The following is a 24,369-nucleotide window of genomic DNA, read 5'->3' on the forward strand; positions in this document are numbered from 1 at the left end:
AGCGTCTTTTAATTTCATGGCTGCAATCAGCATCTGCAGTGATTTTGGAGCCCAAAAAAATAAAGTCTGACACGGTTTCCACTGTTTTTCCATCTATTTCCCATGAAGTGATGGGACCAGATGCCATGATCTTTGTTTTCTGAATGTTGAGCTTCAAGCCAACCTTTTCATTCTCCTCTTTCACTTTCATCAAGAGGCTTTTGAGTTCCTCTTCACTTTCTGCCATAAGGGTAGTGTCATCTGCATATCTGAGGTTATTGATATTTCTCCCAGCAATCTTGATTCCAGCTTGTGCTTCTTCCAGCCCAGGGTTCCTCATGATGTACTCTGCATATAAGGAACATTAGGGGGCACTTGAAATGCTCTGAGGACACTGGTTCCATGAAAGTGTATGTTGGTCAGACAAATGCGTTCCTATTATTGTATATAAATTATGACATCTGTATATCAAGCTGATATAAAAATAGGTGATTAGAACCAAAATGTAAAGTGTTCTAGAGTCTGATTGCTGAGATTATTTCAAATTATCTTTCCCCAGATATCTATTCTGTATAAATTCATGTCTGTTTATAAAAGTCAGTTTATAGCAATTTAGTAGAGTTCACATTTTCTGTGTGCTGCAGACAGATCAGATCCTGTGCAGCCGCTGGAGGGTGGAAGGTGAATGCCACAGACAAGGCCCTGCCCTGACAGGGTCAGCGCAGCTGCCACACGAGACCCCAGAGTAAGAGCAGCGCTCTTGTAGGTTCGCGAAGCTCAGGGAGCTTGCTCTCACAAGGAGAGGAGACAATGTTTTTTAAAGACCAGATTAAAACTATCTCAGCAATCTTGCTGTGTTGATTGCTCTGGCCGTTTGGTTTTGGTGCTGATTCTAACACCTTTAACAATCTCAACTATCCAGCTGAGTTATTCGTGAGATCCTTGCAGATGATCCTGGCAGTGGACGTTATTTCTCGCTGAGATGTAAAAGCCTTGCTGTAAAGTATATGTGTGAACACTCAACACGTAACTAAATGGCATGAATCTGCTGTGTTACGTTTTCATTCCATCCAGAAGATTCCAGTAGCTCGTCATCATCAGGTTTAATCATGGAGTTTTCCTTTGCTAACTCTGCCCAGGAATGCCGAGGTCCAGCGATTTAATGGCCAGTTGAGAGGATGAGCCCTTTGAAAACAGAAATGAAACCAACACCAATTTAATTTGCAAATAAAAAAATAGTGCTGGAAGATCATTTTAGATCTCAATGGACCTAGGTTCTATCATTTTAAAAATGAAGACACCTGAGACCCAACAAGGTTAAGCTACACAAGTGTATTTGTGTTACAAGCAAGGTCTCCTGTCTTTCAGGATTGGACCACATTGCTCTCATTTTAAACTTTGACTTTTATATACTGTCCATTTGTTTATTGTTTAGTCACTAACTCATAAACGACTCTTTTGTGACCCCATGGACTGCATGCAGCCTGCCAGTTTCCTCTGTCCATGGAATTTTCCAGGCAAGAATACTGGAGTGGGTTGCCATTTCCTTCCCCATACAATCCATGCCCCCCATCCAAATAATCCATTTCCATTTGGCCCAAATGAGAGGAACCTAACCTCCACTTAGAAACCTTCAAAGGAAGTGAATATAGAAGCCCTTGGCAACCCACCCTCCCCAGGATTTCACAGCCTTCCCTCCTGGGAACTTGTATGTGGTACTTCTTTCCTCCCAGCCCACTCCACAAAATGCCACTACCTATTACTTCCTTGCACAGATCGGGATTTTAGTCATTCTCTTTTTACTTGATTTTAATCCTCTGAAGGCCTGCCTGCTCCATTTGCCATAGTTAACGTGCAGAAACTTCACATGCAATGAAAATCATAGTTGGTAGTCTTGCGCTTCAGCATCTTAAGAAGCTAAATAGCTCCATCCTCATTAAATTAGGTGCAAATTGGAGAAGAGAATTACATACTGAAAAACACAGATGCAAAACGATAGGTTAATGTTATACCTTAATATAACATGTCGTGACATGCAGTGAGAGCAGAAGGCCAATTAGCAAGCGAGTCTTCTGCTCAGGTTCAGATTTTCTGCCGGGTACATAGGGAAAGGATCGAGATTTGAAGGATGGCATTTATCAAATGCCCTTAGATAGAAAGTTTCCATTTTAGTGACAGGACATGGGTTCATTTAACAAAGACCACCCCCATCACATAGTAATACAGCAGAGATTCAAGGGCTCCACCAAATTATTGCCTGCATGTTGGCATTATGCATCTGACTTCATTGCTAGAAACTACTAAAATCTGTTTCAATTGTGTCTAAATTGGAATTTTAATACATTCCAAAAATATACCCTGCTCTTTTCTTCAGTTACCAGATCGTAAGTGACTCCTCTGAGCAGGTTTGTGGCTTCGGTGCCCTACTCCCACCTTTTCCAGTGCTGCTTTCATGTCCGTGTGACTGGTACAGAAAGGCGAGGTCAACCATAACTCTCCCTGCTCCTGGTGTGCATGCCCAGGATACCGTCAGAAACAACGTATGGGGGGACGGACGTGTCGGGCAGGGGATGGTTTTCTGCTGTACTAAGACTGCAAGGAGATCCAACCAGTCCATTCTAAAGGAGATTAATCCTGGGTGTTCATTGGAAGGACTGATGCTAAAGCTGAAACTCCAATACTTTGGCCACCTCATGCGACGAGTTGACTCACTGGAAAAATCTCTGATGCTGGGAAAGGTTGGGGGCAGGAGGAGAAGGGGACGACAGAGAATGAGATGGCTGGATGGCATCACCGACTCGATGGACATGAGTTTGAGTGAACTCCGGGAGTTGGTGATGGACAGGGAGGCCTGGTGTGCTGTGATTCATGGGGTCGCAAAGAGTCAGACACGACTGAGCGACTGAACTGAACTGAACTGAAAGCAGAAAAACCCTGTCACCAAGTTTTAAATTAACAGAACCTGCACGAAGAGGAGCCGTGGTCTTTGCGTCACTGATTGATGTCAGCCTTGTAAACGCAGGGTTCCCGCCACAGGGCTGGATGCTCAGAGAACACCGCCTCTCCTGCATGGGTGTCTGTGCAGAGCCGAAGGCTGGGAGAGAAATCTGCAGGCTGGGAACACGGGAATATTTTTAGATTTCAGCTCTCGGTCTCAGTGTAGGACACAGGCAGCCATGAGAAGCACCTTATCTTCAGGTCTTGCTGCCTCTGAGCGCTCCAGGGCACAAACCCAGCCCCTGCCTCTCTCAGCTCAGCAGGTCAGAGCACGGTGGCTTTCAGAACAGAGTCAGAAATTGCTTTCTTCCTGCGTGGTCTTCAAGCCTGAAGAGGAAGCTTATCCAGAAGCAGATCTCCTGGAAAAGGACCTTGTCCCTTGTGCTTACCTAAAAATGCTTGCGGCAGTGGGCGGATCGCCCAGCCCTCAGCTTGCGCGTCACTGAAGGGGGTGATCTTGTCGTCTAATGAGATCAAAGTTCCTGCGTGAATAGCCTGCCACGCCTTATTGTTGTGATAGTGGTGTTCCATATGCGGCCGGGAGTCAAATTCCCAGGGAATTTGCAGCCCATGTGGTATATTTGGGCTTCCCTCATGGCTCAGTTGGTAAAGAATCTACCTATAACGCAGGAAACCCAGGTTTGATTCCTTGGTGGGGAAGATCCCCTGGAGAAAGAAATGACAACCCACCCAGTATTCTTGGTCTTCCCTGGTGGCTCAGATGGTCAAGAATCTGCCTGCAATTAGGGAAACCTGGGTTCTATCCCTGGGTCAGAAAGATCGTCTGGAGAAGAGAATGACAACCCATTCCAGTATTCTTCCCTGGAAAATCCCCTGGACAGTGGAGCATGGCAGGCTACAGTCCACGGGTTTGCACAAAGTCGGACACAACTAAGCAACTAACAAGGAAGGAAGTGGTATATTTATGTCAACCGCTGGTGTGTTTCCATAAATGCATCTTTGTGCCCTTTGAGAGGTGTCCCAAGGCCATCAGATCGGTCAGGGCAGCTTCCAGGACACACAGTCACTCAGACTCCCTGGCAGGGTTATTGTCTTTCATATGTGAGCTTGATCACCTCTGCAGTCCTCCATGTATTCACCCCAGGAGTGTATGATGGAAAATTTAGTCTTGCAGCTACTTCTAAAAATAGCCAGAAAGCATCCCTAAAGCTTTGCTTTGGGGCCTTATCTCAAGGGGCAGCGAGAAAATAGGAATGACTTCTTGTTTTTAATCTCAGCACCAATAAAAGCAGAGGTTGGTGTTTATATATCACAGGGTAATGGTTTTGAAAGAGAAATAAAAGTAAATGATGAAACTTTGGGAAAAATGGGCTCTCTGGAATGGAACCAAGAGCAGACTCTCAATGTTGACCTTTTGGTTAAAGCCACATAATGCAGTTTATGTCATTCCCTCCAGATACGTGATTTTATTGGTTTGCTGGGAATTTTGGCTTAAGGGAAATTGTACACTGAGGGAATAAAGTGTTTAACTCTTATTAATGCCATAGGCCTGTCCCCATGGTGAGATGCTATAATAGAAAACAGCACATATGTAGGCCCTCCCTCTAAGAGCTTATATTCTAAGGATCTGTGATTCACAAAAAACATTTTCAGGTAGCTGTCATACTGTCTTCATTAAGAGCATTTAGGACAACATGATGCTTTTCCACCCATGAAGCTGTTCTATTTTGCTTATAAACTATAACTCATAGAAACTTGGAGGCTAATAATAAACCATTTTGAAGTGCTGAGGTCCTAGGATAAAAATAGTTTAATAAATCTTCAGAATCGAAAGTCAATCCAATCATCATTCACTGATTTGTTGGTTGTTAATGGACATTTCCTGGTTTGTATGTTTTAACTTTAGTATATATTAAGGTAAAATGACATTTGGATAAGGAAGTACATTTCTTTGAGTCATAGAACTGGAAACCACCCTCTGACGAAATCTCTTCCTTCTTTGATGGACTGCTCTAGGCTTACTGGCCATTGGATTTCTTTTTTTTTTTTTTATATTCCCTTACGACCACATCCATTTATGGCTCTGCTGGCTCTCTGAATGCTGATGACCTTTCAAAATATAACTCCAGTTTGGACCTCTCCTCTGATCTGCAGCCTCCTGAAGAAACTTTCTACTTGAATTTCCACTTAAATATAAAATGCCCATCTCACACTCAGTCTATCCCAATGGGGCCCATGATCTTTTGATCAGATTTTAGTCCTCCTGCAGCCCTCTTCATGGCATGTGTGTGTGCTAAGTCACTTCAGTTGTGTCCAACTCTTTACAGTCCTATAGACTGTAGCCTGCCAGGCTCCTCTGTCCATAGGATTCTCCAGGCAAGAACACTGGAGTGGGTTACCATTTCCTCCTCCAGGGGAATCTTTCCAACCCAGGGATCAAACCCAAGTCTCTCACGTCTCCTGCATTGGCAAGCGGATTCTTTACCACTGGTGCCACCTGGGAAGCCCTTCATGGCAGCTGATGAAAACTCTGTCTTTTCAGTGGCTCAGACGAAAACCCGAGTCATTCTGGGATCTTCTCTGACATTTACATCCACGCCCTGTCAGCTCCATGATGAGAAGGTAATCTATTCTCCCCATCTCCGAATTCTGAATTCATTTGGGCCCCTCACTTCTCACTCCTGCCTGTTCAGAGTACACCTGGAACCTGACTGCTTCTCACTCCCCAGCTCCACCATCTGTCCCAGCTGCCCTTGTCTCTGCCTGTCTTCCTGCAGGGACCACCAGCAGGTCTCTACTTCCTGTCTTTTTGCTTGTTTCTGCATTTCATTGGGGCACAGTTGCTTCACTATATACATATATCCCCTCTTTTTTGAATTTCCCTCCCATTCAGGTTACCACAGAGCACTGAGTAGGGTTCCCCAAGCTATCCAGTAGGTTCTCATTAGTTATCTGTTTTGTACATAGCATCACTAGTGTGTATATGTCCATCCTAGTCCCAATTTATCCCACCCCCAACCCCCGTTTGTCCCCTTAGCATCCATACATTTGTTTTCTATGTCTGCATCTCTGTTTCTCTATTGCAGATAAGATCATCTTTACCATAATTCTAGATTCCACATATATGTATTAATATGCAATATTATTCTTTCTGATTCACTTCACTCTGTATGACAGTCTCTAGGTCCATCCACACCCCTACAAATGACCCAGTTTCATTCCTTTTACAGCTGAGTAATATTCCATTACCAACCTTGATAGTATATTAAAAAGCAGAGACATTACTTTGCCAACAAAGGTCCGTCTAGTCAAGGCTATGGTTTTTCCCGTGGTCATGTATGGATGTGAGAGTTGGACTGTGAAGAAAGCTGATCGCTGAAGAATTGATGCTTTTGAACTGTGGTGCTGGAGAAGACTCTTGAGAGTCCCTTGGACTGCAAGGAGATCCAACCAGTCCATTCTAAAGGAGATCAATCCTGGGTGTTCATTGGAAGGACTGATGCTAAAGCTGAAACTGCAATACTTTGGCCACCTCATGCAACAAGGTGACTCACTGGAAAAGACTCTGATGCTGGGAAAGGTTGGGGGCGGGAGGAGAAGGGGAAGACAGAGAATGAGATGGCTGGATGGCATCACCGACTCTGTGGACATAGGTTTGAGTGAACTCCGGGAGTTGGTGATGGACAGGGAGGCCTGGCGTGCTGTGATTCATGGGGTCGCGGAGAGTCGGACACGACTGAGCGACTGAACTGAACTGACTGAACTGAATATTCCATTGTATATATGTGCTGTATCTGTTTTATCCATTCATCTCTTGATGCCGACTTCGGATTCCTGTGCGTCCTGGCTGTTATACATAGCGCTGCTCTGGACTTTGGGAGGCCTGTGTCTCTTCTGCCTTCTGTCTTGTTGTTCTGTTCACCATCAGCCGCCTGAACGCCTGTGAATAGCTGAGTCACATCACGTGCCCCATCAGAGACGCCAGGCCTCCCACCTCACCACCGGGACCACCGTCCATGAAATCTTCCCCACGCTGCCAGTGCCCTGCTCTCGCCTCCCCTGTCTCTCTCCCCCTCCCCCCGCATGCTCCTCCCCCACGTGCCCCTCCCCCCGCGTGCCCCTCCCCCTGCGTCCCTCTCCTCCCCCTCCATTCCCCTCCCCCGGTGCCCCCCTCCCCCTGCGTCTCTCCTCCTCCTCCCGTGTCCCCCCCACACATCCCCCCGCCTCTCCCTCCTCCCACGTCCCCCTCCTCCTGCCTCGCCCTCCTCCCGCGTCTCCCTCCTCCCGCGTCTCCCTCCTCCCGCCTCTCCCTCCTCCCGCGTCTCCCTCCTCCCGCGTCTCCCTCCTCCCACATCTCCCTCCTCCCGCGTCTCTCTCCCTCTGCGTGTCTCTCCTCAGTTCTGGTTACGCAGATCCACTCCCGCATCTCCTCGGTCATACTAGCCAGACTCATGAATACCCCTGCTCCCAGGGGTCCCTGCCCGCCGTCTGCTTCCCCACGTCTGTGCTGCCCCCTCATCCCCTCCTTCGCATCTTCACTCAAGTGCAGACTTCCCACCGCTGTATTGAAATAACCACCCCCTTCCCTCCAGCTCCCAAGCTCCCTCTCCCCCAGCATTCATGATCCCCCACTCACGGCTTCATTTTTCTCCCTTTCCTCCCTCACACCCCATATATTTTACTGATTCATTGGTCTTGTTCTTATTTACGCTCACCAGAATGTAATATTTTCCTTCATGAAATGTTAGACCCTTACCATTATGGGACTCTTTAGCCCCTAGAATAGTGTGTGATAGATTCTAGATAAAAATGTGTCAAAGTAATTAGTTCATTAATTTATACTTCTCTTTCTGTGGCACATCTTGATCCTTATACTTATTGGTATCTTAGAGTTTTTCTTTATATTCATGGGATTCTTTAATATATTAATAAGATTCAACTATTTCTCTCTTTTTTTTTAGGCTCCTGGCTTATTAGGAGATATGTGGTAATCCTCAGTAGAATAGTTTCAGATGGGGATTATAAATATATAAAGAAATCGGTCGAGGGTTTGAATCATTCTTTCCTCTGTCCAAATCATTTTCATCTTATTTGGCATAGGCAGGTAAGAAAGATTGTGACTTCTGCAAACCACATGAGCCAAAAGAATTGAAGTCAGTCTCTAACATGATCAAGACAGCTAGTCAGTTATTTGAAAACATTAGTTAAAGACTTTCAGCAGCGTGATGCATGCAAGGCATTCTGCTTTAGATCCAGCTCTTTCTGATATTCGTGGCGAGTACTTTACATTTCCTTTCCATTTGGTCTGGTTGTATATAGTTTACAAACTGAAGTTGCTGTGGGACGGAAGCTGTAGGAACCGACCTACAGTTCCCACGCTCCTCTGTGTGGCCCTTAGACGGCAGAGCTGTCTTCCTCTGTGGAGAGCATCCGGCCACGCCCCTGTTCACGCCCGCCCTCTGTCTCCTGCAGGCGTCAACAGGAAGGTCGTGTACTCCCTGGCCGACTCTGCCGACGGGTTCTTCTCTGTGGACAGCTCATCAGGCATCGTCGTCCTGGAGCGCCCGCTGGACCGAGAGCAGCAGTCCTCCTACACCCTCCGTGTGCGGGCCACCGACCAGAGCCCAGGCCAGGCACTGTCCTCTCTGGCCACCATCAGCATCACTGTCCTGGACGTCAACGACAACCCCCCAGTGTTCGAGAGGAGGGACTACCTGGTGTCGGTGCCTGAGGACACCTCCCCTGGCACCCAAGTCCTCACTGTTTTTGCCACCAGCAAAGATATAGGAACAAATGCTGAAATTACATATCTCATCCGGTCTGGAAATGAGCAGGGGAAATTTAGGATCAATCCAAAGACAGGTGGGTAAACAGCAACCTACTTAGAATACAAGGCTTTGCCATACCCTGCTTCTCCTCCTAGCCCTCTAATCAATCGCCCTTCTTGGTGGACCAACAAATCTCCTAGCAGGACCTACACCCAGACTCCAGAGTGCCCTCTGATGCTCTGTTCTAAGGATGAAGTGAAGTTGCTCAGTCATGTCCGACTCTTTGCAACCCATGTCAGGCTCCTCTGTCCATGGGATTCTCCAGGCAAGAATACTGGAGTGGGTTGCCATTTCCCTCTCCAGGGGCTAGAATCAAATACAGTGGCCGTTCCAGCCGGCTGGGTGCTGAGTTGAGAAGGCCTCAAGGTGACCATGCTGGTCACTCTTTAACATCTGCCTTGGGAGGTGACCAGAGACCCACAGCCTAAGTCCTGGAGGTGAATCTCCAGGAGCACTTCACACAGAGAGACATACAGCCCAAGTAACACAACAAGCCTACAGAAAAGAGAGATACCCAGTCAAACCCTTAGGCTCCATCTTCAAATACTATCTCCCCATCTCGAACCAGTCTCTGAGAAATCCTGGAGCAAACCTAGGGACCAAGGATTTTCCCCTTGAGCCCACAGCATAGAGCTGAAATTTAGCAGGGGGCATCCTTAGAAATTCCCTCATGGCTCAGTCAGTAAGGAGTCTGCCTGCAATGCAGGAGACCCGGGTTTCATTCCTGGGTACAACCCACTCCAGTATTCTTGCCTGGAACATTCCATGAATGGAGAAGGCTGGTCCATGGTGTCACAAAGAGTTGAACATGACTAAGCAACTAACATGTTCACTTTCACTCTTCCTGGCCAAAGCACTTCCATTTCTCACCACACCCTTTTCAAACTCGGGATATGATGCGGCGTCCCCTGGGGAAAAGACATCTAGAGAGAAACCGAAAGAACAAAAATAGAACCCCAGGGCTTTCTTTTCCTGAGGAAGTAAATATGCATTAAGGCTACTTTGAGTACATGAAGGTGGTAATTCAGAAAAAAATTTAGCTGATCTTTGAAAAGTAGACATGCTCATCCTTGTATTTTCATAGTGTTTATATTAATGTTCTCCAAGCTGTTTCATGGCTATTCTCATTTGTTTACCTCTCCTCCATGAATGAGCAAGGCAGTCCTTTAATCACAGGTAAGAAAGGTGAGTCTCTCACACCTTCTGGCCATTGGACATAATTCCCTTATCACTCAAAGAATGTGCGCTTCTTGATCCAGAGGGTAAAAAAGGTCTATTTTCTGTTGGATAATCCAGAATAAGAAACTATCATAATTAGCACTGTCATCTAGCATGGCAAATATGCCAGACTCCTGTTATTTACTTATTCCTGATAGTTATCTCCCCCTTTTTCCATATGAGAAAATCAGCTCGGGAAGGTTAAATAATTCTTCCAGTGAGAGTAAGTGGGGATGGGAGTGGGGAATCCAGGATTTGAATTCAGATCTTCCTGACTCTGGGATACATGCTCTAACCTCTGTATAACACAGCTATGCCGCGAGGGTGAAAAAACTGGAGGAGATATAGTCCCCGCCCTTAGAATGGGAGGGTGAAAACTAATGAAAGAATTGCAGTAGCTAGCTGCTTCTCCCAGCAGTAACCCTGTTTATTAAGGTCATTACTTCAAATTAAAATGTATGAGGGTTTTCCTCATTTAAATATGTGTTAGCCTTAGCTTGTCTAGTTATGGCCATTGTATATGAATACCATGAGGAAGCAGTTAAGTACTGTTTAAATATGGCTCTGGATAACGAGACTGGGATGTAAAATAAAGCGCTAGAGGTTGTAATTGCTAAGAAAACTTAATTATGGCGAGAAAGAGGCCCTTATTATGAGTATGACTTCTGCGTCTCACCTTAAGTAGAGGGCAGCCTTAGCTGCTAGAGACGCTGCCTGTCTGGAAAGAGAACGAACGTAATGTACTCACCTTGATCTCAGTGACTGTTTTCCAGGGGAAAGTGTTAGTTGTTCAGCCGTGTCCGACTCTGCGACCCCATGGACTATAGCCCACCAAGCTCCTCTGTCCATGGGATTCTCCAGGTGAGGATACTGGAGAGGGTAGCCGTTCCCTTCTCCAGGAGATCTTCCCTACTCAGGGGCGGAACCCAGGTCTCGCATTGCAGGCGGGTTCTTTACCACATGAGTCACCAGGGAAATGCCCTTGAGAACGTTCCTGCAAATGGCACAGTGATCAGCTACCAACTGCAGAACTCAGGACTGGGCTGTCCACCAGAAAGGACTAGGACGGGAGGGAAAGAGACCTCAGGGAGCTGGTTGCAGGGGTGCCACCCAGCCAGCTGCTTTTACCTGTTTTATCTGCTTAAATTACTCTGTACCTTGAGTGTTGGGCTTCCCTGATAGCTCAGTTGGTAAAGAATCTGCCTGCGGTGCAGGAGACCCTGGTTCGATTCCTGGGTCGGGAAGATCAACTGGAGAAGGGATAGGCTACCCACTCCAGTATTCTTGGGCTTCCCCTGTGGCTCAGCTGGTAAAGAATCTGCCCGCAATGCGGGAGACTTTGGTTGGGAAAATCCCCTGGAGAAGGGAAAGGCTACCCACTCCAGTATTCTGGCCTGGAGAATTCCATGGACTGTATGGACCATGGGGTCGTAAAGAGCCTGACACGACTGAGCAACTTTCACTTTCATGAGTGTTAGCTCTTCTCTGTAGTTGTGGGCACTAAACTCACACTTCTTTTGGTTACAGATTCCCAGGTGTTTCCTTTCCCAGAATGTTACAGTGTCCTCAACTTTCTTTGTCCTCTTTGTGACCTAAAATTTTTAGATAAGCACACTGTAAGTAAGCAAGGCACCTTAGTGAGTAATTCAATTTAAGACAGGCGAAGTTCGCAAGTATATACTAACTGGTCCTTCCCAGTTGGTGCTACTGGTAAAGAACCTGTGTGTGAATGCAGGAGACATAGAGACATGGGTTCAGTCCCTGGGTGGGGAAGATCCCCTGGAGGAGGAAATGGCAACCCACTCCAGTGTTCTTGCCTGGAGAACCCCATGGACAGAGGAGCCTGGTGGGTTATAGTCCATAGTGTCATAAAGAGTCGGACACGACAGAAGTGACTTAGCACACATACACTAACTGATGAGAGTTGAGGTCACAGAATCATATTAATGCATCTTGGCTCAGTCTCCGTCTGCCTGGGTCTTCTGGAGGAATCCTGGGGAGACTTTTCCAGGGGCCGCTTGCTCCCGCCCCACTTCCCATAAGGGTGAATAATGCCAGAGATTTCTGGCTGCTTGAGGGGTTCTGACACTGTTTCAGAAATACACAAAGACTCGATTTCTTCAGTGTTGTGTCTGGTGGGTAGCTGTGTTTTAACTGACAGCGTTAATCAGACTCTGGGGTACTTTCAGCAGGCGTTAAGTAAACGAATTCCCAAATATCTCAGAGTCTTGGCTGGCGATGATGTCATAGATATTACCATGATTGTGGAGCTGCTGACCAGAGTGTTTCTTGTTTCCTAATTAAATCTAAAACTCCCCATTTTTCTTCAAAGGGGGTATTTCTGTATCTGAGGCCCTGGACTATGAATTATGCAGAAAGTTTTACCTGGTGGTGGAAGCGAAAGATGGGGGGACGCCTGCCCTCAGCGCTGTGACCACTGTCGGCATCAACCTCACAGACGTGAATGACAACCCTCCCGAGTTCAGCCAGGATGTGTACAGTGCTGTCATAAGTGAAGATGCCTTGGTCGGGGACTCAGTCATTTTGGTAGGTGCCAGTGGGAAGTCTAGGTATTTCGGATGAATGATCTTCAAGAGAGTGGAAAAGTGAGCAAAGTCCATCCTGGATTCTCTTCACACTTTCTCCTTTCAGGCTCCCTTTGGTCCCCAGAAACTCTACTCAGACACTAGTCTTTCAGCTGCTCCTCCCTGGTTTGTCTGTTAGAGAAGGTCTGATAAGTTCATTTACAGCAAAGGGTAGGCGATCTTTCACCACTTTCCTCCCAGGAGTGTGTTTTTCAAGGAAACAAAACAGAACGTGGAATTAATTCCTAATAGCTGCTATTAGTTTGTAACTTAGATGATAAGTCTAAGGACAGAAAAAAATTATTTCCACCTCCCCCACACCAAACATGCACACACACACACACACACACACACACACAGAGTAAGGCAGCTACAAATAGGATCAAGCTTAAGATCGATTGGCCACTCTTAGAGGAGCTCTTTCTGGAAGGAACTTTTTTCTAATGGCAGTAAGAACATGTGTTAGGAGAACACAGGTTCTCTTAAATATGAAAGTTACGTCGGGAAACAGGGAGCCCTGTCCTTAGCACTCTCACCACCCCTAGGCTGGAGGGGTGCCTTCCTGGCTCCTGCAGCACCAGGTTGGGGATGTTCCTTCTTTACACCTCCCGAGTAGACCCCCCAGGCCCTTTCTCCTGGGGCCTGGAACTATATGAGACTATTTCTGTACGTACAAATGCCAAGTCAGCAACGTGGAGCAGGAGACAGTGGGTCTGCATGTTAGCCGTGTGGGAAAGGAAGTTCTCTTGGACTTCCTTAACTTGGAAGTGCATCGGTTTACAAAAAGTTCAACTCAGTGGCAGAGATCATTGTTTTGCAGAATTGGGAAAGAATTACCCATCAGTTAGTTTGGGGTCTGTCTTAACTGGCTCAAGGCCTGAGGGAAATCAGGCCTAAGAAGCATCAGGCTGCATTCAGATGAAATGAAGAGAAATAAAACAACAGTTCCAGTAATGGTGCTTTCCTTCTTAGGTTGACCCAGAATCTCTCCCCCTGGGGCCTGATTGCTGGCACTGGTGAGCAATGCACCTCAGAAACCTGTCAGAGCAGAGCCCATTTGTATAGAGCTGGACCCTAAGAGTAAACCTCTTCTCAGTCTCCCCTGTCATGTCTTTGTTTTGTTTGTGTCCTGTGAAGCTAATAGCAGAAGATGCAGACAGCCAGCCCAATGGACAGATTCGTTTTTCCATTGTCAATGGAGATCAGGATAATGAATTTGCTGTGGATCCTGTCTTGGGACTTGTGAAAGTTAAGAAGAAATTGGACCGGGAACGGGTAAGCTAGTTCAGGCCTGCTCCCTTCCCATCCACAACCCCCTGTCCCTTCACTGTAATCAGGCATGGATTCTGTGAGTATAAGTAGGGTGGTTCTCCATTCTAAATGGGCTTCCCAGGTGGCTCAGTGGTAAAGAATCCACCTGTCAATGCAGGAGCTGCAGAGACACGATTTTGATCCCTGGGTTGGGACAATCCCCTGAGAAGGAAACGGCAGCCCACTCCAGTATTCTTGCCTGGGAAATCCCATGCGCAGAGGAGCCTGGCGGGCTACATAGGACGCAGGACTGCTATAGTCCATGGGGCGGCAAAAAGTTGGACACAGCTGAGCAACTGAGCATGCGAGCACTCTCCATTCTAAATAATGGGAGTAAATAGAAATGGGCTGAAATGCAGCAGGGAATATTTTCATTAAAACCTTTGAAAGAACTTGCTGCCAATAGATATTGATGGTTTCTTATTTAGGGAGGTTTTAAAGAAAAAGAAAAAGTGTATATTTCTGAATGGTTTGAATTTCTGTCCTTCCAAAGCAAGAAGGCAGAAAAGTACATTCAGCATTGGGATTCTGTGGTCCTGATTTCATGAGCAGCATTGGCCCTAAGTGAGCAGACACAAAAGGACTACCTAAAGGTATCTAGGTCAGAAGGAATGATCCAGCAGATTCCTCTGTCAAGGTGAAACCAAGTTCCTAAACATTGTCTTTTTTGACCAAAAATATGTCTTCAAAGTGAAGTTAAAATGTGGAAAAAGATGCCATGGGCATGATGCTTAGAAATGGAAAGATGTTACTGTGTGATAGAGCCACATAAGATACTCCTGAAGTATCAAAACTGATCCATGAGACAGATCAGTGGTGACAACTGTTGTGATTTAAACAAAGGCCAAGAGCTGTGCTTCTAACCAGGGGCGAGGTACTTCCAGGGGACATCTGGCAATATTTGGAGACATTTTTGTTTCTGACAAATGGTCAGAGGCAATATTGACTTCTAGTGGGTAGAGACCAGGGTGCTGCTAAACATCCTACAATGCACAGATCATCCCCTGGCAACAAAGAATGATCTGGCTCCAAACGCCTGGTTGAGAAACCTGGTCCAAAGACTCAAAGCAAAGACAGCTCATCTTTAGCAGAGGATAGCAAGCCCACAGCACCTCTGCATGGGCCCAGAAGGAAGCAGGCACCATGATCTTTACTGTGGGCCCTTTGTGCTTTGGCAGGTGTCTGGATACTCCCTGCTCATCCAGGCAGTAGACAGCGGCATGCCTGCGATGTCCTCAACTGCCACTGTCAACATCGATATTTCCGATGTGAATGACAACAGCCCAGTCTTTACACCTGCTAACGCTACTGCTGTGATTCAGGTAAGCAAACCTGGCCTGCCAGGCACCTGTGCTGTTGCACTCAGCCTCCATCCTCTGCTGTGATTTCCTTGTCATGGCTTACTCTTGTTTCTGCCTAATATCAACTCATCGCATCATTTGTTGTTCTTGTTTGGTCCCTAAGTCGCGTCCGACTCTTTGCGACCCCATGGAGTGCAGCATGCCAGACTTCCTTGTCCTTCACCGTCTCCCAGAGTTTGCTCAAACTCATATCCATTGAGTCAGTGATGCCATCCAGCCATGTCTGTTGCCCCTTCTACTCCTGCCCTCAATCTTTCCCAGCATCAGAGTCTTTCCCAGAGAGTTGGCTCGTCACACCTGGTGGCCGAAGTATTGGAGTTTCAGCTTCAGCATCAGTCTTTACAATGAATATTCAGGGTTGATATCCTTGAGCATTGACTGGTTTGATCTCCTTCCTGTCCAAGGAACTCTCAAGAGTTTCCTTCAGAGCCACAGTCTGAAAGCATCAGTTCTCCAGTGCTCAACCTTCTTTATAGTCCAACTCTCAGATCCACACATGACTACTGGAAAAACCATAGCTTTAACTATGCAAACTTTTATCAGCAGAGTGATTTTAGAGCCCAAGAAAATCAAGTCTCTCACTGTTCCCATTGTTTCCTCATCTATTTGCCATGAAGTGATGGGACCAGATGCCATGATCTTAGGTTTCTTAATGTTGAGGTTTTTTAAAAATTTATTTATTTATTTCAATTTGGGGCTAATTACTTTACAATATTGTAGTGGTTTTTGCCATACATTGACATGAATCAGCCATGGGTGTACATGTATCCCCCATCCTGAAGCCCCCTCCTACCTCCCTCCCCATCCCATCCCTCAGGGTCATCCCAGCACACCAGCCCTGAGTACCCTGTCTCATGCATCGAACCTGGACTGGCAATCACATATGATAATATACATGTTTCAGTGCTATTCTCACAAAACACCCCACCGTCACCCTCTCCCAGAGTCCAAAAGTCTGTCCTTTACATCTGTGTCTCTTTTGCTGTCTTGCATACAGGGTCATCATTAACATCTTTCTAAATTCCATATATATGCATTAATATACTATATTGTTAGTTTTCTTTCTGACTTACTTCACTCTGTATAATAGGCTCCAGTTTCATCCACCTCATTAGAATTGATTCAAATGCATTCTTTTTAATAGCTGAGTAATATTCCATTGTGTATATGTACCACAGCTTTCTTATCCATTCGTCTCCCAGTGGACATCTAGGTTGCTTCCATGTCCTACCTATTGTAAACAGTTCTGTGATGAACATTGGGGTACACGTGTCTCTTTCAATTCTGGTTTCCTTAGTGTGTATGCCCAGCAGTGGGATTGCTGGGTCATCAGTTCAGTTCAGTTCAGTTCAGTCACTCAGTTGTGTCCGGCCCATGAATCGCAGCATGCCAGGGCTCCCTGTCCATCACCAACTCCCGGAGTTCACTCAAACTCATGTCCATCAAGTTGGTGATGCCATCCAGCCATCTCATTTTCTGTCGTCCCCTTCTCCTCCTGCCCCCAATCCCTCCCAGCATCAGAGTCTTTTCCAGTGAGTCAACTCGTTGCGTGAGGTGGCCAAAGTATTGCAGTTTCAGCTTTAGCATCACTCCTTCCAATGAACACCCAGGATTGATCTCCTCTAGAATGAACTGGTTGGATCTCCTTGCAGTCCAAGGGACTCTCAAGAGTCTTCTCCAGCACCACAGTTCAAAAGCATCAATTCTTCGTCATATGGCAGTTCTATTTCCAGTTTTTTGAGGAATCTCCACACTGTTCTCCATAGTGGCTGTACTAGTTTGCATTCCCACCAACAGTGTAAGAGGGTTCCCTTTTCTCCACACCCTCTCCAGCATCTATCATTTGTAGACTTTTTGATAGCAGCCATTCTAACCAGTGTGAGATGGTACCTTATTGTGGTTTTAATTTGCATTTCTCTGATAATGAGTGATGTTGAGCATCTTTTCATGTGTTTGTTAGCCATCTGTATGTCTTCTTTGGAGAAATATCTGTTTAGTTCTTTGGCCCATTTTTTGATTGGGTCATTTATTTTTCTGGAATTGAGCTACAGGAGTTGCTTGTATATTTTTGATTAATTCTTTGTACATTGCTTCATTTGCTATTATTTTCTCCCATTATGAAGGCTGTCTTTTCACCTTGATTATAGTTTCTTTTGTTGTGCAAAAGCTTTTAAGTTTAATTAGGTCCCATTTTTTTATTTTTGCTTTTATTTCCATTACTCTGGGAGGTGGGGCATAGAGGATCTTTCTGTGATTTATGTCAGAGAGTGTTCTGCCTATGTTTTCCCCTAGGATTTTTATAGTTTCTGGTCTTACATTTAGGTCTTTAAACCATTTTAGTTTATCTTTGTGTGTGGTGTTAGAAAGTGTTCTAGTTTCATTCTTTTACATGCGTCTGTCCAGTTTTCCCAGCACCATTTATTGAATAGGCTGTCTGTGCCCAACTGTATATTCTTGCCTCCTTTGTCAAAACTGAGGTACCCATAGGTGCATGGGTTTATTTCTGGGCTTTCTATTTTGTTCCATTAGTCTGTGTTTCTGTCTTTGTGCCAGTACCATACTGTCTTAATGACTGTAGCTCTGTAGTATAGTCTGAAGTCAGGTAGGTTGATTCCTCCAGTTCCATTCTTCTTTCTCAGGATTTCTTTGGCTATTCAAGGTGTTTTTTTTTATTTCCATACAAATTGTGAAATTATTTGTTCTAGTTCTGTGAAAAATACCATTGGTAGCTTGATAGCGGAGAAGGCAATGGCAAGCCACTCCAGTACTCTTGCTTGGAAAATCCCTTGGATGGAGGAGCCAGGTGGGCTGCAGTCCATGGGATCGCTAAGGGTCGGACACGACTGAGTGACTTCACTTTCACTTTTCACTTTCACACATTGGAGAAGGAAATGGCAACCCACTCCACTGTTCTTGCCTGGAGAATCCCAGGGATGGGGGAGCCTGGTGGGCTTCCATCTATGGGGTCACACAGAGTCAGACACGACTGAAGTGACTTAGCAGCAGCAGCAGCAGCTTGATAGGGATTGCATGGAATCTATAGGTTGCTTTAGGTAATATACTCATTTTCACTATACTGATTCTTCCAATCCATGAACATGGTATATTTCTCCATCTGTTTGTGTCATCTTTGATTTCTTTCATCACTGTTTTATAGTTTTCTATATATAGGTCTTTTGTTTCTTTAGGTAGACATATTCCTAAGTATTTTATTCTTTTTGTCGCAATGGTGAATGGAATTGTTTCCTTAATTTCTCTATTTTCTCATTGTCAGTGTATAGGAATGCAAGGGATTTCTCTGTATTAACTTTATATCCTGCAACTTTACTATATTCATTGATTAGCTCTAGTAATTTTCTGGTAGTGTCTTTAGGGTTTTCTGTGTAGACGATCATGTCATCTGCAAACAGTGAGAGTTTTGCTTCTTTATTTTCCAATCTGGATTCCTTTTATTTCTTTTTCTTCTCTGATTGCTGTGGCTAAAACTTCCAAAACTATGTTGAATGGTAGTGGTGAGAGTGGGCACCCTTGTCTTGTTCCTGACTATAGGGGAAATGCTCTCAATTTTTCCCCATTGAGGATAATGTTTGCTGTGGGTTTATCATATATGGCTTTTACTGTGTTGAGGTATGTTCCTTCTATGGCTGGAATGTTGAGTTTTAAGCCAAGTTTGTCACTGTCCTCTTTCACCTTATCAAAAGCTCTTTAGTTCCTCTTCAATTTCTGCCATTAGGGTGGTGTCATGTGCATATCTGAGGTTGTTGGTATTTCTCCCAGCTGGTATAAAAAGAGCCTGATTCTTTCTCTGCAACTGATTAATAAACATTGATAAAAATTTCACCAGTGGGATTCTCTCAAGTGTCAAGTGCTTTCTGTACATCTGTCCCCATTGTGGCCCAGCCCCTGGTTTAGAGTGAAGGAGGTTAGGATCTGGGAGGTTCAGTAGCTCACCCAAGGTCAGGCCACTGTAAAGTGCTGGAGTCAGCATTTGAATTCAGGTCTGTCTTCAGAAGAGAGTATTCTCTGCCCACAATGACCAGCTGCCTTTAAACACTTTGTGCTGTTCTAGCAGGGAAGGGCTATTGATAGGAGACATCTCGTTTGTCAAAGAGGGATTGGCCATCAGGCTAGAACTGCTCCTCATTAAAATAAGTCTTCCATAAGCAGTCTGTTTAGCACTTTAAGCCCACCTTCTCTCTAAAAGTAGACTGCAGGAGACAGTGACTTCCTGCTGGTATTCTGCTCTCAGAGAGAACAACTTTTCATCCTACCTTTTTTATTTTTATTCAAAAGATATCTCATGAACACAAGTCCTAAACACTGAGCTACCTCCATTGCCTAGCATTTCTAGAAGCTGGAAGCCCGACTTCAGGAGGATCAGGAAACCCGGTCCAGGAATACTGTCAGCATGCAGGATTTACTGGAGACAGGGGTGGACAGATGTGTACTGGGATGGCCACAAATATTTTAGGAAATCAGCCTCAGAGTCACCCCCATGGGTTCCCAGGGCTTTGTGGGTAGAAGGTGAGATGAGAGTGAGCCAGGTCTCGAGGGACCGCCTTTGGAGCAACATTCAAGATTTTGAGTCTGGCCGTCCATAGCCCCCAACCCCCACCCCGCCCCACAGCACTGGGCCCCCGAGGATCAGGCTGAGCATCCCTGCTTCCTTGTCAGCACTTCCTTAGCAGAACCGGACCCCTTCTCTGGGGGTGTTTGTTTTTCCTCTCCTCTCTGATGCCTTTTCTAGCAGCTGTGCATGCCTGCCCCTCCACGGCTCCGCAGAGCTCGCCCAGGCTCCTACGCCCTCCCCTCACCCTGGCGCCCTGTCCCCCGTTGGTTTGGCTCCCCACCACCCCCATCCCCTCGGGGCCACTGTCTCCCCCTCCCCCTCTCCGCCCTAGCCCCATGCAAAACGGGCTCTGCCACTGCAACCTGTGCTTTTATGACACGATTGATCAGCCTGATGGCCTGTCCTCACCGTGCTCCAGGAAGTCAGCCAGGGAGGAACAGAGACTCAGCCCTGAGCGGTGATCATGGCTCCTGTCTGCAGCGCAGCAGTCTGCGCTGTATTTCACCCTCCTTCCTCATGTGAGACCCCTTGGGCACACATCCTCTCTCCCTCTCTCTTCTGTGGAGGAAATGGCTTTTATGGAGAGAGCAAACAAATCCACCAATCTGTTTGGTGTGGTGCTGAGGCTGCTGTCTGTGCACCAGTAAACCCGTGGGGGGCTGGGGGTTTCCACCTCTGATCCCAGAGAGATGGTGTCTGGTTCCCAGTGACCCAAAGGCCACGTGAGAGGAGAAACAAATGAGAGGTCTCTGAGGTTCTCCTCACCTCATTCTCTTGCAAAAAAAAATAATGCTCCTCCCATTGTTCACCCCAGAATAATTTTTTTTTCCAACACACGGTTCTTATAAGACAAACTCAGCACCTAAAACGTGAGTGCACCCTCCGTGTGCGTGACTCCCATCATGCAGGGTGTCACTCTCTCCATCTCTGTGACACAGACTCAGTTAATCCGAAGTCAGTCTCATCAGAAGGCCTGAACTAATGAAACTGACTCTAGGTCCGCGCTCTGGTAATGCTAAAGTCCAAACAGGGCGGAGCAAGGAAACCCATGCCCAAGCCACTGAGGAATTTAATTTTGTGTTTTCAGAGGACAACCTTGGACCCTCAGAAGGAATGACTAAGAGTCTCTGTGTTTCCATCTGAGACAGAAGGCAGAGTTTCTGCAATGTAACTTTGGCATAAGGACATCTGGGCTTCCTAAACTTCTGATGGAGTTGTAGATGTCTTTTCTCTTCATTCTCTGATTGAAGAATATCCCATCCCCTTTCTCTTCCCTTGAGAAACAGAGGAACTGTGTTCTGATGGGTGGGATTTAAAGCCCTATTTTCCACCCAAAACATGCCTTTGTATTTCTACCAGGAAGTTGCCAGGATGTCTCCCTAAAAGTCCAGTATCATGACACTGTGTCACCATGTTGGACCTCAGCATAATTGTGTTGTGACAGGTGTGAGGAAGGATTTTCCATCCCAAAAGGTTGATGTTTTCTTGGCCCCAGAGGATTTCTGGTGCCGTCATGAAGGATGATGAGCACCATGGCTTTCTAGAGCCATCTGGGTGAACTCAGGGCAATTCCAGCCTTTCAAGGACAGATAGAGCCAGGCAGCGTCCTTGGAACCTACAAAGCAGTTCAAGGCCAAGTCCTTGTGTTCTCACCTGCAGCTTATTGTCTCACGGGGCAATCTGGGGAGGCAGCCAATGATGGGGTGATGCTTACAGACACCAGCATTTTTCAGAAGACGAGATAATATCACAGGGAATCCCTTCCATTAAAAGCTCTGTTTTCTAGCCCAGCACTCTCAGCTGGTAATGATGGGTTTTTTTTTAAATGTGCAGAGAGGTGTAATTTTATCTTCCCTTTTAATATACTCTCTTATGCAGGAAAATAAGCCAGTAGGCACCAGCGTTCTGCAGCTCATGGTGACAGACAAAGACTCCTTTCACAATGGGCCTCCCTTCTCCTTCTCTATTTTGTCGGGAAATGAAGAGGAGGCATTCGTGTTGGACTCAGACGGGATCCTGAGGTCAGCCGTGGTCTTCCAGCACACAGAGTCTCCGGAGTACGTGCTGTGTGTCCAGGTACGACTTCATCCTCTACCTGTTGCAGGCCAGCTTTCTCTCCCACTACGGGCTCTGCCCCTTGGTTTGGTTTTTGTTTTTTTTTCTGTTGAGCAAGTCAACATAATTCATTACCATGTAGGAGTGTTCCCTTTTTAATCTCATTTTCAATTTCACACCAATAAAAGCGGCCTCTGTGTGTGAAACCTAACAGGAAGGAAAGGAAATATCATTGTTGAGAAGGGACCTTCCTGTAGGGTGTGCCAGACTGACAGTCTCTGGCTTAAATCTGTATTCTGAACATTCCTGGGGCTCCAGATGAGCCCCAAAGACAACTCACTGGTCAAGATTTACTGCTCGGGGGTGGTTGTCATTTAGTTGCTAAGTCATGTCCCACTCATTGCAACCCTATGGACTGTATAGTTTGCCAGGGTCCTCTGTCCATGGGATTTTCCAGGCAAGAATACAAGAATGGGTTGCCATTTCCTGAGAAGTATTTCCCGGATCACCCCAACGGGGAAATGACCAATCCTTGTGCTGGTGTTTTAAAGCTATTAATATTTCATATTAATATTTAATACCTCTGCTTTTTAAGAGACCTCTGCTTGAGCTTCCCAGGGGGCACTAACTTTACCACTTTCCCAGTGGTAAATAACCTGCCTGCCAATGCAGGAGACGTAAGAGACATGGGTCGATCCCTGGGTTGGGAAGATCCCCTGGAGGAGGGCATGGCAACCCACTGCAGTATTCTCACCTGGAGAATGCCATGGACAGAGGAGCCTGGAGGGCTGCAGTCCAGAGGGTAGCAGAGTTGGACACGAATAAAGAGACTTGGCACACCACACTTCTTTGTAAGTTTTCCCAGAGAGGGGAAACAGGAACAGGGACTCAGGTGGCAGTGACCTCCCAACATTTCAGCTTCCTCAAGGTCATGATGTCGAATGAAGGGAGACCAAGAGGCAGACGTGGCAGTTACGGGAAGGGCATGAACAGAAGCAGGAAGCAAGAGAGTGCCAAAAAGTCCCTGGTTGCAGATTTTGCCAGTCCCGAGACTTGGGTCCCATCAGTGAGACTGAGTGGCTGTCTTTTAAGCACAGTTGGCACAGAGAGCAGCCTATTATAATAGTGGCAATGATGAGAATAGTCAGTCTTTATATAGAGTTTAATTGTGCACCTTATCTCTTTGGATAAGTTATGGCTACCCTACCCCACGAAACCTTTCAAATTAATGACTTTTGGCTCGAAGCATATTGATAAACTCTTCAGTTGCCACCCACTCCTCCAACAATATTATGTGAATGACTTTATATCACAGTTAGAGGTCCTCAAGGGCAAGGAGAGAGTTTTAGTACCTTCTCACAGAAGCTACTGGGGCTTCCAGCTGGCACTAGTGGTAAAGAACCTGCTTGCCAATACAGGAGATGCAACAGACTTGTGTTCAATTCCTGCATAGGGAAGATCCCTGGAGGAGAAAAAGACAATCCACTCCAATATTCTTGCCTGGAAAATCCCATGGACAGAGGAGCCTAGAGAGCTGTAGTCCATGGAGTCACACAGTTGGACACGACTGAGTGACTCGAGTGTGCACAGAAGCCAGTACAGTTCTCTGGCTGTTAGAGAGCACATTTCACATCTTAGACTTTCTAAACACCATGGAGAGTTTTCTGCTCCTGGTCCCTTATATTAAACTTACCACCGAGGCCCACGTTCTGTCTCCAAAATGCCTCAGCGTGCATCAGATATATACCCTTTGCAATCTCCCCTCTTTACTCTAAATTGTCCCATACTGAGTCTATTGCAAAACCTCCTGGGTGTTCCTCTGGCTTCAGCTTTATTCTTTCTGATCTATCTCTGTACCCTTTCCAGGCTAACCATTCCACTTTGATTATTTCATTCCACTAAACCAGAGGTCAGCAGACTATAACCCCTGAACCACATCCTGTCCTCAACCTGTTTTTATAAATAAAGTTTTATGGTAACTCAGCCTCACCGGTTCACTTACATATGCTCTGGGCTGCCTTCCTGCTGGAAGTTGAATAGTTGATACAGATCATATAACCCCAAAGCCTAAAGTATTTCTTGTCTAACCCTTTACAGAAAATGGGTGCTAACCCCTAAACTAAAAACATCTGAGCTCCCTACTGCCAGAAACCTTGTGAATTCTGGCTTGTTCAGATGGTGAATTTTAGGGTTTATAGGAAGACATGACTGTCCAGTCCTTCTTAGCCCACAGGCCCATGGGTCTGTTACCTTACACCCAGTGGCTTCTTGCCTTTCTGGTCTCTGATCTTTGAGTGGGCAACCTCTGACCTGTGGAGTCTGAACTCATCATTGTCCTTCAAGATTCTACACAATTTGACTTCAAGTTCAGTCCTATTTGCTAAATTGATCACCCCCTAAGTGAATTTTCCATTCTAGCATCTCTGGTTTATACAGTCCATTTTAAAAAGCATGTGGTTGTGGGAATAATAAAGATAACAACAATCATATTAACTCTCATGCAC

At 46.0% G+C, this 24,369-nt stretch overlaps 1 pseudogene; it reads left to right on the plus strand.

Moving 5' to 3' along the window:
* The window catches only part of LOC148773947 (protocadherin Fat 3-like), a 181,347-nt pseudogene that overhangs the window by 100,224 nt on the left and 56,754 nt on the right, over window positions 1-24,369 (plus strand).

The sequence above is a fragment of the Moschus berezovskii genome, chromosome 25, assembly GCF_049115385.1.
Source record: "Moschus berezovskii isolate FMDL1 chromosome 25, NW_MosBer_1.0, whole genome shotgun sequence".
Lineage (NCBI taxonomy): Eukaryota > Metazoa > Chordata > Mammalia > Artiodactyla > Moschidae > Moschus > Moschus berezovskii.